This window comes from Zeugodacus cucurbitae, chromosome 3 (assembly GCF_028554725.1).
Source record: "Zeugodacus cucurbitae isolate PBARC_wt_2022May chromosome 3, idZeuCucr1.2, whole genome shotgun sequence".
NCBI classification, from domain to species: domain Eukaryota; kingdom Metazoa; phylum Arthropoda; class Insecta; order Diptera; family Tephritidae; genus Zeugodacus; species Zeugodacus cucurbitae.
The window spans coordinates 8,952,625-8,972,725 of NC_071668.1; the positions used below are offsets into that span (position 1 = coordinate 8,952,625).

Consider the following 20,101-nt stretch of genomic DNA (forward strand, 5'->3'; position numbering starts at 1 on the left):
CTATGCGTGATTGAACTGAAAACACCGTTAGAATGGCAGCAAAAGCGTGCGGAAAACTATTTGATACCAGCACAAGTGGGTATATAACCTCTCACTACTTATATATACTATGTCGATATGTATATTCACACTGTTTGCTCGTTTTATTATTGTTGTTGTTGGGTTTTTTTTTTTCGCAAATACTGCAGCACATTAATTTATTTGCCACCCACAGCATGCGGTGCGCTTCATAAAATTAATTGCCAAACATTTCATACATAATTGCTTATTTAAATTATTATAATTGCATAATTACCCATTATTTGTTGAAATTGTGGAAATGAAATGCGAACTATTTGCTGTGGGCTTGTTGTTGTTGTTGGTAAGTTTAGTTTTCAATTTGTTGACTTTTGTTTATGGCCGGGTTGTAGGCGTAGCAGAAGGCAGAAGTGAATTGGCAATAATGGTTTATGCGTTTTTGTTGTAATTTTTTAATTTTTTGTATTGTGGTTTGCGCTTTTTTATTCATTCATAATTTTTTTTTCAAAAAATTTAGAATTTTTGAAAATTAAAAAAAATTATAATTTTAAAAAATATTTTTTTTAAACTAATTTTTTCTTTTTGGGAAATTTAGAATTAAAAAAAAAAATTTTAAATGTTTTTCTTTTATTTGCTGAATTTATTGAAATTATTTTTGATTTATAAAAATATTTCTTCAATTAGTAAAAATTGTTTTCATATTTTTCACGATTTCAATATTAATTTTTTTTTATTAAAACATTTTTTTTTTTACTTTATAAAAATCATTTCTTTAATTTTTTCATTTAAATATAATATATATTCAAAAATATTATATTGTATTAATAACATTTGCGCTTTCTTCACTTTGGAACTTTTCTTCGTTTTCGTAATAATCTTCGATTTTTCGAATTAACTTGAACCGGCCGGCTTATCAGCTGCTAACTGCTTTGAATCTTCGAATACAAACACTTCCAGCCGACTGAGCGTTCACCAGCTAACTGTGCGCTACACGCCGGCTAAGCAACAACTATATATATTCTTCTAACACGCCACAACAGCCCCCAAGAAGCAGAAAAAACACCTTCCAGTGGCCATGATTTGGCCGTGTGTATTCTGAGTAGTGATTCTCGAAATAAAAATGTTTGCAATGTATCAAAATGTGATTTTCGCCACACAATTTCCTTATAAAAAAGGGGCATGCACACAGATAGGTAATACCCGAAAGAAGTAGCAACAACAACAGCAAACGCGCCACTGATGACGTTAGCAGGCGCTGGCGAAAAGAAGGTGTTGCTGCCACAAAAAAGTGAAAAAGTAAAAGTGAAAAAAAAAATAAAAACAAAAAATATTTAAATAGAACAAACCTGTTGAAAGAGTGACTAGACCAAAAAATGTTTTTTGGTAGAATACACATGTATACACTGTGGTGACGGCGGCAATGGCGCTTATTGGCGGCTAGGTATATAGACAGATTCGCGAATCTGCCTTTAAATTGTCTAACATGCTGAAGAATTAGTTGTGAAACACTTTTGCGTTTTCATTAAAATTACAACAACAACATATTTTTTGTAGAGGTAGAATAGTATACACGACAAGCCTGTTGTTGCATGCTCGAAAGGCGCCAACAGCAACTCTGACGTACATTTGTATATATGTATTGCATGTATGTGTGTCTAGGTAATTTCACACGTAGTTTAACCGCTACAACTGACGGTACGCGGCAAAATATTAATATATACATACACACACATTTTATATTATTTACGCAAACTATTAGAAAAATAATCGTTCATAGAAAAACGAAAGGCAACAGCTGTTGCAGTTTTGTGAATATTTCTATTTTTTTTCAACAAAAATATGAAATTCATTTGTTTACTTGTGGCAAAACTAGCGGTTTATACATATATATACTATTAATATTAAAATTTATGTAAAACTTCATTTCATTACTATTGATTCATTATCTTTTCTCAGATAATTTGTTCCCGATTTTTTTCTGGTTTTATTTATGTCAGCAATATCTAAGTGAACTAGACTATTTGTTAGAGTAGTAAAATTGGATCCTGATGAAATCAAAATACACGAAAAACAACAGATTATCTTTGAAATTTGTATTACACAGTTTTTCTAAAAAATATTGCCTACATTTAGGATGATAGGCAATAAAAATATATGAAAATGGTACAAATGCAACTTTTAAACTACATTTCGGCTCGCCGTTAATAATACGAGTCATTGTATTCAACTCATGCAGAAAAAAGTGACGGAATTTCAGGTTAGGCTAGTTGTATGGGATTTGCCTACTTTTAGGGTATACGTAGATTGGTGCAATAACTATTAAGGAAACTATAGGCGTTTAGATAAAATTTAGGCAGCTGAGGAACAAAAAATTAAGTAGAAGTGTATAAATTAAATTAAATGTTGCCTACATTTAGGGTGCAGAAATTAGCTTATAACGTTTTCTTTTCTCAATGAAAATGCTGACTCTTTATATTTCAACAGTATGCAAATGCATTACCACTTTGAATGTGTTCCACTTTTAACATGATAAAAGAAAAAAATAAATATTTTTCTATTAATTATGCTGGATAAGTCTCACTTGAAAAATTTGAAAATCCGAGTACGGGGCAGAATAAATGTTACATTTTTTGAGAAAATAAAACGCTATTAATGTCTATAAATATTTACTCAATACCTTTTGAAACATTTCCATATACAATGAGTTTAAAATTTTGTCTGATATATTATATTAAGTGAAATTTAATCCAGCATTGCCTACTTTTCGGCGTAAAGCTGAATATATTTGAGAATTGTCAAAAATACTTTTTAAAGGCGTGGCTTCGATGATAGTTTCCAACTGATATCGAAAATAGAAGTGGATTAAAAATTGCTTCTCATTATCAAATAATGGTGAGTTGGGCACTATGTCCAAATAACTGTTGGCGAAGCATTGATTTGGGTAAAGAAGTTAAGAAATCCAAACTTGTTTGAAGTTTGTTAGTTCCTTTACTTCGGTTTTTTAAACATTTTATTGATAACGAAGTGGAGAATTTCAATTCTGTCTGCTGTGTGTGTGAAAATACATTGAAAGTGAGCTAGAAGGAAGAAGAACTTGAAGAAAAAACCTTATAATGGAGGTTATTAAGTTTTAAGGAGGAAAACTGAGGTTATGTTACATTATATATGACCAGGCTAGGTTCAAATAAGTGGGATTATGAGTGTAGTATGTAGAGGGGTTTCAAATATATGTCCCTAAATTGATTAAATTAACCGAGGTTATGTTAAACTTTAATTATGTGAGATTCATATATTAGTCAGATTTGTTTAGGCATAATCTTAAGGGGTTTAGAATTGAAGTGTAAGCTCAGAATAAGGCTGTCACAATAGGATATAAGTAAAATACTGGAACAAAGTAGTGTTAATTGATGAAATTTAATTTGTTGGACCTAAGACAGGAGGGAATGGCATTTCAAACTATTTTAGAAACACTTAGAATAATCTGTGGTATTTTTCAAAAATTCATTGTAACTACAAACCACAAGCCAAGAAAGGCATAACAGACACTTAGATAAACATGAAAATCAGTACACATGTAAATATGTGGATAAATCAAAATAAATTTTCGTGCGAAATTCGCTAATAATAGAGGTGAAGGTTGTGAAAACTGCAAAATCACATATGGACATACAAATATATATATAATGATACATACATATATATGTTCATATGCCAATTTGAATTTTCTGCCGAATTATTATTTCATCCAGACAACAACAACAGGTGAGACAAAGCCGCTGGAGCAGCTGGCTGCAATTATCTCATGATTTGTTTAGTGTGGCGTCACTACTGGCGTAGTTGTCTGGATTTACGTATTTACGTCTGTCTGTATATATATGTATGCATGTAGCTTCCTTGTAAAATCAATCTATTTTAAATATATTCCAAAATACACACATTTATTTGCGCTCAAATTCAAATAGTTATAATTAAATGAAATTATGTGAAAAATCACCAAACAACAATAGCAACAACAACATGCAACTCTCTTTTCAAATGGAACAGCCGTTTGGCGTTTGCGTAGGTGCAAAAACAAAACACAAGGCAACAACAACAACAACAACAACTAATATACTATAAATAAATAAAAATCGAAATTATGAAAGTAATAAAACGCAGATATGTGATGTGCTTGGCAGTTGTTGTTGTTTACAATAAAGTGTTGTAGCTATTTTTGAGTGAGCACAACAACAACAACTACAATGAAATAGCAACCATATGTTTTTTTTTGTGTACTTTTTTATTTGATTGAAGCCGGAAAATATGATGAATTGCCTGCCAGCCTTGCGTTGCGTGTTGTTTACACCAATAACAACAACAATACTAACACACACACACACACATATTCATATATATTCAAGTGAAGCGCGCATAAATTGTGCGCGAATGCAGCTGTGCGTATATGTAAATGTGCGTGCGCGTGTTTATTGCTTTTGTTGTTGCACTTTTTTTATGCACTTTCACATTATTAATGTCTTTGGCCAATAATATGCCAGCACTTTATATACTTCATATACAATCATAATCCATTGTAATTGTGCGCGTTTAAAGAAGTCAAGTCAAGTCAAGTCGGATTGCCTTTACAGCTGAGCGAAAAAAATTGAAAACAACAACAATAGCAACACCGCATTTTACTATCATGTCAAAAATTGAGTTGTGAACTCAATTCAATGCTGTTTGTTTATTTATTCATCATTGCAATGCAATCAATCCTTTTAAATGCGCCAACACACAGACCAGCGGCGCTTGTCAAAATAATTAAATTGGACGTTGGCAAGGCGCGGTGCAAAGGTGTTTGTGCATGCAGTGCAGTTTCATTTCATAAAGGATGTATGTGCATTTGTATACTAGCTATACAAGAAAGCACCTTTACTCGATTATATTCACTGCAATTTTTGTATAAAAGCATATGTGTTTATATGGCAGTAAATATTTATGACATTTGATAGCAATAATGGCGGGGACGTGTGCTCAAAGTCCAGAAATGCTCAATATTATATTTACTTAAAGCTTGATTTTTGCTGAACATTTTTTTTATTATTTCAAATTATTTTGTTTGAAAAGGACATATTTGGCAATTTTTTTACAAAAAAAATTGAATAAAAAAAATAAAATAAAAATCGGACAGTTGGCAACCCTTTTTTGTTATAAATAGAATTATATTTCAACGTATTCTCTATTAAAATTCATCAAAAAGATTTTTTTTCATTTAGAAAGTGAATGATTTTCGTCAAAAAGTTATAACAGCATAACTTAATTTTGTCCAATTCTGAGACGGGTTAATTCTCTGTTTATAATGGCCCCTTATATGTATGTGATTATCAATAATTTTGTTATTAATTTATTCACATAATATTGAAAAAAGTTTAGTCATATCAAAAAGTTATCTAAATTTTCATCAAAAATCACAAAAAAGTCATAACTCAAGTTCAGCTTTTTTTCGTATTATCTTAAAACTCAGCTCAATAAATACCAATCATTTAAAATCTTCATTTATCAAAAAAAAAAACACCATAAAATTATGATTTGGAATCTTGCCAAAGAATATAGAAATACCACCGTTATCCCGAAAAGAAATCATGTGATTTCCTCAAAAAATGGCGCCTCCTATTAGAATACCTTCAAGTAGCAGCAATCAATAGTAAGAATCTAACCTAGTTTTGATACACAGAATAGTAATGGAACACCTCCAGAGCGATGTACTCCGAAAGATAAGTTTATGGAACCTGCTTTTGCAATGCCTCGAATCAGCGTCAACAGAGTCTAGCATACTTTAACCAAGGTTAAGTTGCGTTACGGGGTTCTATAAGACTTGACAAAAGCAGATTTGCTATCGATCCTCGATTTTGATGTATAATATAACCTCGAAAATCCACATAAAAGCAATACCAAATGCCAGGTGGAAAAAGTTTGATCGTATCGCTCAAAGACAAAAGATCTCTTAAACCCTATAATTTGAGGATCGTCCAAAAATATTCACTAGTATTGACTTAAAACAATAGTGTATTCGAGAGACATACGACTCAACCGGAACTGAAGAAATCGATGAAAACGTTGCAGCAACGATTTATTGTAAAGTCGATAAGGTCGGAATCCCATTATTAGCGAAAGACAGTCAACCCAACAACTAGATGAGAAAGGTTGCAGAGAGGAACTGTCCTGTCGATCCATTAAGTCGTTGGTGTGGAAATCCAATCAATAGAAGGACATAGTGCACGATATAACCGACTTAACGGGAGCTTAAGAACTCGTTTAAAAAATGGTACGGAAAAGAATGATGTCCTCCGAAAGATAAGTTTATGGAATCTGCTTTTGCAATGCCTCGAAGCAACATCAACACAGCTTAGCATACTTTAACAGAGGTTATGTTGGGTTATGGAGTTCTATAAGACGTGACAAAGCAGATTTGCCGTCGATCCTCGATTTTCATGAATAATATAACCTCGAAAATCCATAGAAAAGCAATAATACCAAATTTTTAATGTCAGGATGTGGAAAAAAGTTTCGTTGTACCGCTCAAAGATAAAAGATCATGATCTCCATGTTTACGTCAATACTAAGCTAATGATCTCTTGATTCCCATAATTTGAGGTTCGTCCAAACATATTTATTACAGAAGGACTATTGACTTAAAGGCGAAACCTCAGTATATTCGAGAGACATTCTACCCAAGCGGAACTTAAGAACTCGATGACAAGGTTGCAGTAAAAAAATATTTTAAAGTCGATAAAGTCGGCATCCCCTTATTTGCGAAAGACAGCTAACCCAACAACCAGATGAAGAGGTTATAGAGAGGAACTGTCCGGTCGGCCTCTTAAGTCGCTAGTATGGAAACCCACTCAATAAAAGGATAAGAACTCGATGAAAAAAGTTACCGATATGAACTGTCCTTTATGCCGATATAATGCAAATCTAATGAACAGGAGGATGTAGTGCACGAGACAGCTGACTCAACCGGAACCTTAGTTTCAGATAAAAAAGACTACCAATGCCACTCAGATGGCGTCAACTCAACCATTGGCATATCGCTTCAACCATATCGCTCATCCACTACATCATTTTAACAATTTACAATATATAAACATTTCAAAAGACTATCTTCAACAATTACCTTTTAACTTTCTTTGCTACCCAGAGATGTCGCTTAGGTTGCGTTGGCTCGACTAATTGCACACAGTGACTGGGAATTGCGGGTACAGTTGATGGAATAACGCAGATGTGTTGCTTGCCGCAGATGTTGCCGCCGCTTCACTTGTTGTTGATATTTATATTTGAAGTGATTAAGTCCGGATTGTTGTCGTAGAAAGAGCACTTTTTCAACTGCCACCTCGTCAATTGACGCTGCACTTGTGCTTTTGCTGCACAATCTGCTGTTGGTTGCTCTATTGGCTGTAGACAGTGCCGCCGGCGTCGCTGACGTTTCTGCTGGCACTAAACGCTCAACTCTTGGCAAATGTGCTGTTAACGCTGGTGACGGCAACAACATTTAGACTGTTCAATCAATTTGTAGAACGGAGAGAGAGAGAGAGGGAGATAGAGACGGAGAGAATGAGTGAATGAGACAGCGTCTGTTCGATGAAGAGGGAGCAAAGAGTGCTATGCACTACTTATTTGGCGCTTTGTGGCAACTCTAATATACACTTGTTGTTGTTATTGTTTTAGTGCAGAAATATATGTTTGCTGTTTGCTGATGTTGATTGCAGCTCAAATGGCGGCTTTGGCCCATTGGCTGGCTTGCTGGCTTATTGGTCAATGTTTCTTTTCGCGTTGCTGTTCTTTTTGTTGTTGCTGTCTGATGACGCAAATGTCACAATTGCTGACGATGACACTGAATTTCGTTCTACTCTTCGCTTTGTTTTACAGTTATTGCTTAGTTAGTGTTCTTGTTGTTGTTGTCATTTGTTCTAGAATTTTCGGCACCTTTGTGGCTGTTTGCTGCCAATTTGTTGTTGTTTTTGCAATTGCTGTTCGCTTTGTTCATGTGTAACCGTAGCCGCTGCGGTGTCGCTTACAACAAGTTGCATGCAATTTGACAACACTGGTTTTACTCACTGGCGTTCATCTTACAGCGCATGCACTCGCTTATTTGTTTGTTTGTGTGTTTGTTGGTTTGTATGTCATTGCACATTTTTTCACACAATTTAATTGTAAGATACTCCACTTTGCTTTGTTTCAGACTTGCAATAGCTTTATTCTTGTTATTGTTGTTGTTGGCTTTTTGTAATATTTTCTTTGTTAATGTTGCAATCTGGCATTTTGGAAAGAAATTTGTGTAATTAATAAAATTGCAAAAATGTATTTAGTTCTCAAAGTTTCGGATGACATTCAAGTGCAAACATTTGTGTTTGTATGTATGAGTGTGTGTACTTTAATAATAATTGGAATGCATTTTTTGGGGGATTGCGGTTGTTTGCGGTGCATTAATTCGATATATTTGAGCTATTCCTAGTAGTTTCAACATATTTTTTATTATATATTTTTTTTCAATTACTTTTGAGTTTGAAAAATGCCTAAGGAAATTTGAATCGCTTTTTTTTTGTTCAAAATTACATTTTCAGTCATAAAATTTCGAATGAACTGTGAAAAAAGCCATTCCGAAGTAACTATATTATCCCTAACCTATACCGAATTTCATGAAAATACTCTTTGTATAATAATATTAAACTTAAACCAACAGTTAAATGTGAGCTTGATTTGATTATATCAGGCGAAGGAAGTATTAGTAATTAAAAGTATCCTGTTAACCCCCGAGTAACGAGTTTAGAGCGATTCCGTTGAATTTTTCAAAATAGCGTCCGCCATATTGGTTCCGCCATTTTGAATTTTAAAAAACCAACATCGGATTCGTAATCAGCGACCGCGCAAATCCCCAATAACGTTTCCTGCGAAACCGATGACGTTTTAAAAACGCTGTCCGCCATATTGGTTTTCTGAGGTTATGTCAAAACCTTATTCTGATGGGGTTAAATGAAAACCTCGGATTCGGATTCAGCGACCTCAAAAGCATAACACTAACGCTAGGCATACATAGTAAGATCCCCAGGTCATGACAGTTCTCCTTATCGGTTAGTATTATCAAAATTAGTGTCACTTAGCGAGCTCCAAATTATTATATATTTCAAATAAAAACCAAAGATTTGTTCTCACAAAATATAAATATATTTTTTGTCAGTAGAAGCGCCTAGAAGCTCTCTTCCAGTAAAATAATAAACTTATTTGACACGTTCACTTCGTATGTACAGTTGAACTTCCATAACCCGAACTTCCTTAACTCGAATTTTTTTTTTTTGTGGATTACGATGATTCCAGTTAGGGAAGTTAAAATTTATTCTATAAACAATACTATTTAACTATTTTCCCAAAATTAAGTCAACATTGTTATGTTATAATAATGAAATCACTTAGATAACACAAGCGCCTAAATGTATGCTTCTTCTTTCCGGAAAAAGGATAAAATTCCTTGCAGAATCGTAGAAAAAATAATATGAATGTTTAGCATTTAATTTAAAATACTATTTTGCATTAGTATACTAGTATTTACCAAAAGTTATTCGACTTTTAAATATCCTTTGATATTTCATTCAAATTGAGAGAAAAAAATTTGAAAAGTATAGCTAAACTGCGAAAACCCGATCGAATTATCGAAAACTAGATCAGAATTGCTTGAGTAAGAAATTAAATATTTATTAATGTTGATTTCTCTTTGATTATTAAGTTTTTGCTAATTGAACTTAGCACTTTTTTGCTATAAACCGACGCATTTAATTATTTGTTTAAATGACTTAAATTTTATTTTCTGTGAAAAAAAATTCTATAACTACTCTACGGAGTTTTTATGGAGAATTTATATATTATTTTAGAAATAATTCAGAATTAGCTTAAAAAAAATAGGTATGAAAAAATATAATATTTCGAAAATATTTTCAAAAACTACAATTATAATATCTTTCCATTTGGCTTTCAATGATCGAATGATTCTTCAATGCATCTGATAACTTTAAAGTTTCTATATTTTGGCATATACCACATATTATTCAGTCTTTTTGAACTCTTTGTAATGTTTGTAATGCTAAACAGCGTCGCTTTTAATTAAAAGTATTTATACAAATCCACAAGTATACGCGTGCCACGCACTGACGGCACGTGTTCAGGGTTGAAAAAGTAATGCTTTCCAGTTACTCATTGCAGCGCATGTAGTCGAGCTGCAAGTGTTTTGTGTTTTATTATTTTTATTATAATCAGTTGTTATTGTTGTTTTGGGATTTCATAAACAAACATACAAAACAGAAAAGTTCAAAAAATAATAAAAATAATAAATGAGTAAATTGTGTATCGTAATAATTTTCAACGCTGTCGCCACCGTCGGTAATGTTTCCAACAACCAACATGTAATTGGAGACTTTGCGTATACGCACCGTGAAACCGACGTGTGCCGCGACGCAAAGCGTGAAGCGAGTGAAATAAGCGCGCGGAAAAAAATAAAAAAAACAGTAAATAAAATAAATGAAATGAAAATGTTAGGTATTGATTTTCTTAGCAATAATTTGTTTGCTATAATGCTTGTGCTATACATTTTTCCTGTATTTTTTTACGCCATCATTGTTTTTTTGCTATAATTTTATTTTTAATATAATTTTCATTGCTATAGTTTGTTTGGCATAATTTTTTGCTATAATTTTTTGCCATAATTTGTTTGCTATATTTTTTCAAAATTTTTTTCTCTATATTTTAGTATAATTATTTTTTACTAAAGTTTGTTTGCCATCATTTTTTTGCTATAATTTGTTTGCCATAATTTTTTTGCTATAAATTTGATTTTGATACATATTTAATTTTTATTTTTTTTACAATGACTATTTTAACTAAAATTTTTCCCCACAATTTTTTTGCTATAATTTGTTTGTCATAATATTTTTTTTTAATTTTCGATTGCTCCGTGCTGTGTGTTACTTGAACGTTTGCTTACATTAAATTACAATTACACAAAATGTACAAGTACTTTGTGTAAATCATTATTATTATTGTTGTTGTTGTACGTTGTATGTGTATGTTATTTTTCGCTTAAGTTTGCCGTTTGTTTATACAATTTACAACAATTTACAGCAAAGCACAAGAGCTAAAGCAAAAATAAATTAATTGTTTTTTGTACACACACACACACACAAAATACGTTTGTGGCGAAAGAAAAACAAAAATAATAAAAATCCAAATAAAAAATACTAAAAGTAAATAAGACGAATAAATAATCTAAACGAAATGAAATGCGTGAAAAAACATAAATCCAGTTATAAGTTGATTAAAATGAAGTGAAAAAATCAAAAAAAAAATTGTAAAAATATACAAGATAATTTTTGTTTTTATTATTGACATGTATTGTCGCTTGTTGTTGTTGTTGTTGTTGCAGTTGTTACTGTCGTTGTTATTTGAGCCGTTGTTAATACATTGACAGCGTATTAATATTAAAATAAAACTCGATATCCACACAGGTGGCTGGTGGCTAGCTGTCTAACTGACTGCCGAAATGTTTGGCTCAGTGTTGCCTGATCGGCCGACTAGCCGGCTGCCATACTACTAGCTAGCTGTACTCGCTATGCATAAAATCACAGTTATAAAGCAAAATGTTGTCCGTCTGTTTGTTTATCTGTCTCTATACTACATATGTACATACACATACAGTCATGCATATCTAGTAATCTGTGTCATTTTGACTGACAATTTTTCCTTTACTGACTGCTGCAATGATTTTGATTTTTTTTCTACTTGCTTATTTGTTGTTGTTGCTAGCTGTTTGTTGTGTGTTGCATACGATTTATTGATTGTTAGTTGCTATCACTTGTTGTGTTGTTGTGTGATTTTCTCCACATTTAACATTATAAAGTTGAATGCAATTTATTGGTTTTCGTACAGCAAGAAGTGCGTAAGTCAAAAATGTTTGGTTTTGAATTTTTTTTATTATTTTGTTAGTTTTAAGCGTTACAAATTTACTTACTGGTAGGAAGAACCTACGCATAGTAAAGAAAATATATTTAAAAAAAAATTGAAATAATTAAGAAACATAAAAGTTTTGAAATCCTTAATTTTGAAAATTTTCAATTAAAATATTTAGTTAAAAATATGGAAACTTTGAAAATGTTGAACAATTAATTGAAAAGTAATGTTAAAAGTGAAATATTAGAAATAAAATTTTTTTTAAATCATTAAAAATTTAAAATTTTTGAAAACCTTGATTTTGAAAATTTTCAATTAAAATATTTAGTTAAAAATATGGAAACTTTGAAAATGTTGAACAATTAATTGAAAGTAATGTTAAAAGTGAAATATTAGAAATAAAATTTTTTTTAAATCATTAAAAATTTAAAATTTTTGAAAACCTTGATTTTGAAAATTTTCAATTAAAATATTTAGTTAAAAATATGGAAACTTTGAAAATGTTGAACAATTAATTGAAAGTAATGTTAAAAGTGAAATATTAGAATACAAAGTTGAAATAATTTTAAAGAAAAAATATTGAAATTCTAAAATTGAAGTTGAAATAATTTTGAAGAAAAAATATTGAAATTCTAAAATTGATATTTTGAAAACATAAATTTGGAAAACTCATTGGAAAAATATTTAATTTTGAAATCCAAAAACAAAATCCTAAAACGTGTTAAATTTATAAACGATGTTAAAAAATTAAAACCGAGATTTTGGAAAGTTTTGAGTTCAAAATTTTAGATTCTTAAAAATATATTTATTTTTTTAAGATAACGCGGAATGGATAAGTGCATATTCAAATAGTAATCTTTTTAAAACTTTTTGATATGGAAACTATTTTGAAATTATTAGTTTAAACAGAAACCTATACTAAAATTTCCAGAAATTATTAAAATTTTGAAAAAATCTATAAACGTACATATAATCTATCTTCTAAAACGTGAGTTCAGGATTTTAATATAAAAAAAAAATAACATACTAATTTTCGAAAATAGCATTTTTGAACTCATCATGAGAGGCCCACAGAAAAATTAGTGCGAGAAAAACAGAGCTGATGCGAAATTGAAGTGAATTCAACATTTTTTGTTCAAAATTCGTATTACGCTGATCTTGGTGATCTTAAAAAATTTTTAAGTTAAGCTTTAAAGCCTTTTTTACGGAAATTTCGTACTGACGTCAATAAATTTAATTTTTTTTCTAATTTCTTACTTTATTTGATCTCTTTACAGATTTAAAAAACGTTTGCATATACAGCATTAACCCACTGAATTAAATACGGTAAGTCATTTGCCATATTTTTTGTTATAATTTTAAGGTCTGATCACATATAAATATTACCGTTAGCTATAACTTTGCCAAACAAAGCCTCCGCTATTAAGCCTCAACTAGACTAAGTTTCAGTTACATACATACAAACTCCAAAGCTTGTAATATTATGTACAAAGGTATGTTTGTATGTGTACATTCTTCTACAATATTATTTCACTTTTTCCGCTGACACAGTAATCCAAATAACTTTGAACTGACAATTTGAATATCGTTAATGTATTGACTTGCATTGATTAAGCTTGTGTTATATATATTTGCTTTGTGCCTGATTCACACACTTTTGATTTTATTTTAATTAAAATTCACGCTGAATTTTCAGCTGCCGCCGGTCACCAAGCACCAGCCACCGGCCACCGGTCGCTCACACTCTTCCTCTTCGGCTCACGCCTACTTATTTACTACTTCTTTTTCTTCCGTTCAGCAACAGTTAATAATAGTGGAAAACAAAAGAGAAATAAACAAGAAAAAATAAACAAAAAACAGCAACAACAATGAGAGCAGCAGCAACAGCAGACAAACAGCTGTAAGCAGCAGCAACATGTTTGCCGCTGCAACGTCCTCCACTTGGGGTTTTCTTTACAACTTGTCGGTTGACATTCCAATGAAATCAATTTTTATTTGTTGTCATTGTTGTTGTTATTGTTGTAATTTTGTAACTTGTTTCGGTTATTTTACTCTGTACTCTGACTCTGTGCATTTTTGGAATTTTTTGCATAATTTTTTTTTAGTTTTTTATTTTATTTTGATTTTGTTTTTACAACAAGGTGTATTTGTTGTTATGCTCGAAAAACAAAAGGAAGTTAATTTTATTTTTTTTTTAAATTTTCTATCAATTTCTAATTTTTGTATTAAATATTTATTTATTTAAAAAATTTTAATAGTAAACTTATTGTTGTTGTGACCTTGAGTGATTGCTTTTACTTTGTTTTTTTATACTCATTTGCATTTGCGGTATTTTATGAGTGCGTGTACTCGCATTATTGGCTAATATATAGAATCTATACATACATGTATCTTCATAGCAGATATTATGTGCTAAAATTTATTTGCGCAAAATTTGTTTATTTGTTTTATCAAATTGGCTGTGGAATCTTTTAATTGTTTCACTGAAATTTCGCTCAACATCGCGTTAAATATTTGCTAGCTGTTCAGATCATAAAGTGGCTTATTTTTTTTTTTGCTTTTACTCTATTAAATTTTATTCTTCTCAATTGAGACGGGTAATCATTACATATGTAGCATTGTTTGACTTGTGAAAATAGTAAGCATTCGTTTGAAGATCTCATCTCAATTACATTTTTAGGAAGTAATCACAAATTTGAAATGTAATTGATTACCAAGTAATCATTACCCACATGAAGAGGTACTTCATTTGGGGTAATGAAACGCCAAATCGAAAGTAGTTGGGTTGGAATTGATAATATACTTCAATTTCGAAATACTATGGTTTATTATTTTTGAAGTAATGAAAAAGTAATTCACTATGAGTCAATTCCAATTAAATTACAATTATTTACGGCAATTGTTTGTGGTTGGAATCAGCATTTTATATTAATACGATTGCAATACAACGGAATTTTAGCAGGATAACATTATTGAAAACCATTTAATCTAAATTAATTACTTAGTAATCATTACTTAATATTTTTAACTACTGATTTTTTTAATCATAGATAACTTAGGATGGAATTATCTAATATTAGTTTGAAAAATCAGTTCACACAGTATGTAATTATAATGTAATTAATTACCAAGTATTAATTACCGCACAAATACTTTTTCAAAATTGAATCGCAAATAAGGTAACAAAGTATTAATGATTACTTTTTAATTACTCAACAATATTTAAGTAATTTCTAATTACATTTTTTTTTGAAATTTTTGTTGGTATAATTTGTCACAAATGTTCAGACATTTTTTTCCATAAAACGAAACTCTAATATGAATTTATTGACCTGAGATGGCTTCGTAATAATTTTGTCTAACGTAATTGTATTGAGCATTTTCCATTACCGTAATAGTATTCGTAATCACTATGACAGTTATAGTTTTCAAAAACAGTATAGTCCAAATATTTCACTTAAGGCATATCATAAAGACAATGGTACACAAGTATCTCTTAAAATGTTAAGTTTTAGGATCACTCTTTCACATATGAGAATATTGGAGGATTTCAAAATTCTTGCACATCTTTAATTAACACAGCTATTGTCAAGAAAAGAACATTTTTTTCTTTTCTAATAACTTTGCTTATATTCATAACGTTTTTTTTTTTTGCTTAAAAGAGATCACAGATCGATAAAGTCACTAAATTAAGAAATTTGCTGCAGTTAAACTGTTGCTTATAAACCACATTAGTCTCAACACCACACTTGAGTGTAATCAAAGAACAATTGTTTTCGAAAATATTTCAAAACTCAACACAGAATATGCTCAGTCATCGAACAACCGCTTTCCAACAATATTTTGAATTTATTTTAATTAATTGATCACACAAAGAATACAACTATTACCGTTAAACAAATAATTTTATACTTCACGTACAAGTTAATTAAGTACCGCTGCTTTCTTTCATTATATAAAAACACCTTCCACATACATTTAATTAGTAATTAAAATACGCGCTCTGTTTTGTAATTGTTTAATATTCAAAAATTTTCAAAATTATTTTGAAACAAGAAGCGGCGCGTTACCGATCTTTTGTAACGATCGATATTTGCTTTTTATACCGTAAAATAGATTTAAACTCGATCAGCGCTGTAGAACGACTAACGCCTTACTGTCTACCTGTGCCACAAAACCAACCAACCGATCTGCCGATCCAACATGCGATCGTGCATACACGAGCATACTACAAGAAACTACGAAAACAAACGAAAAAAAAATACAACCAAAATGCAAAAAAAATAAAATAAAATAATAATCAGAGCCCCTTTAGCCAACGACCAACAAACGGAGCACTACCAACAGCAATACGACCACCAATACATAAGTAGCAACGCCGCCAACAACAACACCAACACCATAGGGTTTCACGAACACAATTTTTTTCGGCAAAAATATAACACTGCCGAGTAGCACCGAGGTTGAGTCGTTTAGATGGGCGCTGAGTGAGTGAGCGCGCCTGCAAAAGTGCTCAGCAAAATTGAGTTGCCAAATGCTGGAGAAAAGTACACTGAAGATACTAGCTCACTAGTTGCTTGGTAGCGTGAGAGCGTGTGACTTTACGCTATTTGCCGGTACTTTAGCGAACTGTGAGACACACACAAGTCGCGCTTGAGTATGAAATACAATATAGACTCTTCAAATGTATGTGTACGAACTTGAGCGTTCAGAAGCGCTTCATCTCACGATCAATGCTGCAGCTGATCAGCAGCAATATTAAGTTGATATAATGCAATATTTTATGTGATTTTTTAATGATTAAATTGAAATGACTGTGACTCATCTTGTCTTACTTATAAAAAAAATTTCGACATCTACGAAATAAAATGACGATCACTGCGTCATCAGCACAACAAGATCATTTCCTTCCATGACAATGCTCTAATCAAAGTCTGACTTAGGCGCAGCTGATAATCAACTCTAAGAAATGACACTCTCTATACATAGACTGCCTCTTCTAGCCGCTATCAGTCAGTGAATGCGCTCATTCATTGTTTATCGATCGGTCCCATCGTAGAGTGAGTGAGTGAGTGTAGATCGCTCTCATAATTACTGCTGATTAACTCATTTGGCGATTTGTCAAGACAAATAGTTGGAGTGCGCTGATTTTCTTTAAATGATAATTAATACTCTCTGAGCCGCTAGAAGTGTGGTGAATTTTGTGGTTCGTTACAAAAACAATAGAATAATGCGCTGTGGTCTTTGGTTGTCGGCTAAACCGCAAATGAATTACTTAATTTAATCGTAATTGCTTCATTAGCTTAAATAGTTCAATTTGTCGTAAATTTATGGAGAAATTTGCTTAGTCATTCATTCATTGGGTATATTCTAATGAAAGATTTGTTAGGAATTCCACAAATTTGTGAAAAAGCGGAAACTGCAGTAAGATCTTTAGACGGAGAAAAGAGCTCGAATGAATGATCAATGAAATACACAACGTAACTTAATACTAAGCCAACGATATCGACTATTCAAGGGTAGGAAAGAGACTTTAAAACAATCTCAAATGCAAACCTGCCCTCACTTCTATCTGAGGTATTTTTTTTAAGTGAAGAAATTCCCTAAACTAAAATATTTTTATAAAATATTTTTAATTATTTATTTTCATATATTTGGAATTTTTATCGATCTCAATTTAGGCATAATGTAATTACAATTTTTTTCATTTGAAGTCGATTTTATCTATACATTTTTATCCGGGCTATGTAGCTTTAAGGTTTCAGCCGACAGCCTTTTCTTAACAGCCTTTTTCTTAACTTAATCGGTTGAATTTTATTATTAGAGTAAGAATAACTTGATTTTTAGAACTGCTCAATCATTTTAAGACGTCAAAAATGTAATACAATTTGAAAAGAAAAACTTAAAATATTGAACTTCGAAAATATTTTTTATGTTCGAATTCGAAGTTCTATTTTCGAATATAAATTTTACTAAATTTATTTTGAAAGCGTATTTCAAGCGCAAAAAAATTATGAAATTCAATTTCGAACTTCGAAAATTTAAATTCGAATTCGAACATAAAAAATATTTTTCGATCTTATTTAGAACAGTTAATACATATTATAAAAAAATAATAAACGAAAAAAAATCTATATTTTTTTTACCTTGTCGAAAATATCAAATCAAAATCCACTTTTCTGCACGTTTTTCCGACGGTTTTGTGTGTTTTTCGTTATTTGTCCGAATTAACGAGTACAACAATTACACTTAACACTATCTTTCGTCAACTTTAAACACCATTTTCCACGAAACACTGTGAACTTTAGCACAAACTGAGGCGCTACGAGAACAACAAAGCCCACAAAAACACAAATTAAACAATTATTTTCACAGTTAAGTCAGTTCAAACACTATATACAAATATATATACTGGGATTATGAGCGCCACACGTTTCGTGACGAGAGATCTGGTTCATGTCGTATGATGAACTAAATAATGCAAGAGACTAAGAACAGCACCAAACTGTCTCGAACAACGAGCGGAACTAGAAGACAACCGACAGACAACGGCGAACAATGGGGCAGTCAAAGCACAAACACACACACATACAACTGTAAGAAACAGAAGAATCATTTGTAAGAAGAAGAAGAAGACGAAAGTCAACCAAATGAGCGCAACGTGCCACAACGACGAACTGGGTGGCCGTACACCAAGTTATTTGGGAGCTGCTTAGCTTGAGTTTTAGGTCCTTAATGAGTGACCTTAAAGCGATTGAGCGCACGCACACACAGTTACTATGAGATGCTGTTGGATAAACTTGCGCGTCTACGGTGGGGAGGTGCAAACAGTGCCACAAACACACCCACACTTCAATATATACATGTGGAGAACGGAGCCTAAAGCGAAAGCATGAATTAGGATAATTTTTATTGGTTAAAAACTGCTAGCCGTCGTGGCGCAGCATGTGGCAGCCACTTGGAAGTCGGAAAGTGATGGCAGCAAACGCGTTGATTCATTTACTCCTTCATTCTTACTTCATCTACTTGTTGTTGCTTGTGTGTGCGCTTTTAGGGCGCGCACTCACCCGCGCGCACACAGCCACACAATGAACTGAATGCGCGTCGCTTAAAAAATGAATGAGCAACGCGCAGACATAATCTGCTTGCTCTTCTGACATTTTTTCGATGTCTTTCTTGTTGTTGTTTGTGTCTGCTTTCTGTATTTTCGTATAACTTTTTGGTTTTCTTATTTTTCGATTCGGTTTGTTCTTTGCGCGTCATTGCAGCGTCGCAGACGTGACGCAGCCGTAGAAGAAGACTCATCGTCTGCGCCACTCGACGAGCACACCAACACCACCGCTATCAGCAGCACCAGTAACATCATCAACCAATACACGCGCACTCTTGAACTGTTCTACTGCGCTGGTGGATCACTTAAGCACCTGTCGTGACTTACTTTGCGCTTGGCTCTGTGGATCTGATTCGGGATCTGTGTATGCGCGCGCACGCTTTGTGCTCATTGTTGTATTTGTGTTTGTTCAATATACACATTGTTGTTGTTTCTTTTTTGGTGGCTCATTTCATTTTGTGGCGCCGCCAAAGTCGTCGCTGTGGCTCTGTTGTATTCTGTGTGCTCAACAACAATGGTTGGATGGATCGTCTTGCCTCCGTCGAGCCCCAAACAACATCGTTTACGGTCGCTTCTCATCTCATCGCTGAGGAGTTGTGGTGTGCGCATGCGCTGCTGCAAGACGTATTGACGACATGACTGGCGTCAAAGGGCTGTGCACTGTGGGTTTGAGATTTTGAATGAGTGGAGATAATTTTTTATAAGTAAAATATTAATCGAAAAAATTTAGGAGTAAATATTTTTTTTCGAAGTGTTATTTGTTCGGATAGTGTATAATTGAGATAATTTTTTGAAATAATAATTTAATAAAAAATAATTTCGAAGGAATTTTCGAAGTAATTTTATTTCGAATTAAATTTTATTTTCGAACTCTAGAACTTTATTTGATATCCATATAGCCTTAAATTTTCTTTCGTAAATGTTTGTCTTGCAAAAAATTGAGCTGTTTTGGGGATTATATATTATATAATACATTTTCGAAAATTTTCAACTAAAATTTAGTAA

At 32.1% G+C, this 20,101-nt stretch overlaps 1 protein-coding gene across 5 annotated transcripts in view; it reads right to left on the reverse strand.

Moving 5' to 3' along the window:
• The window catches only part of LOC105217010 (protein decapentaplegic), a 114,051-nt gene that overhangs the window by 13,386 nt on the left and 80,564 nt on the right, over window positions 1-20,101 (reverse strand). For 2 of the 5 annotated variants that reach the window (XM_054228155.1, XM_054228160.1), the window contains exon 2: window positions 7,169-8,305. The gene's annotated coding sequence lies outside the window, so the exon portion shown is untranslated. Of the gene's footprint in view, window positions 1-7,168; window positions 8,306-15,875; window positions 16,144-18,131; window positions 18,480-20,101 lie in introns of those variants that run through there. The other 3 variants (XM_054228159.1, XM_054228158.1, XM_054228156.1) reach the window with 3 other exon arrangements.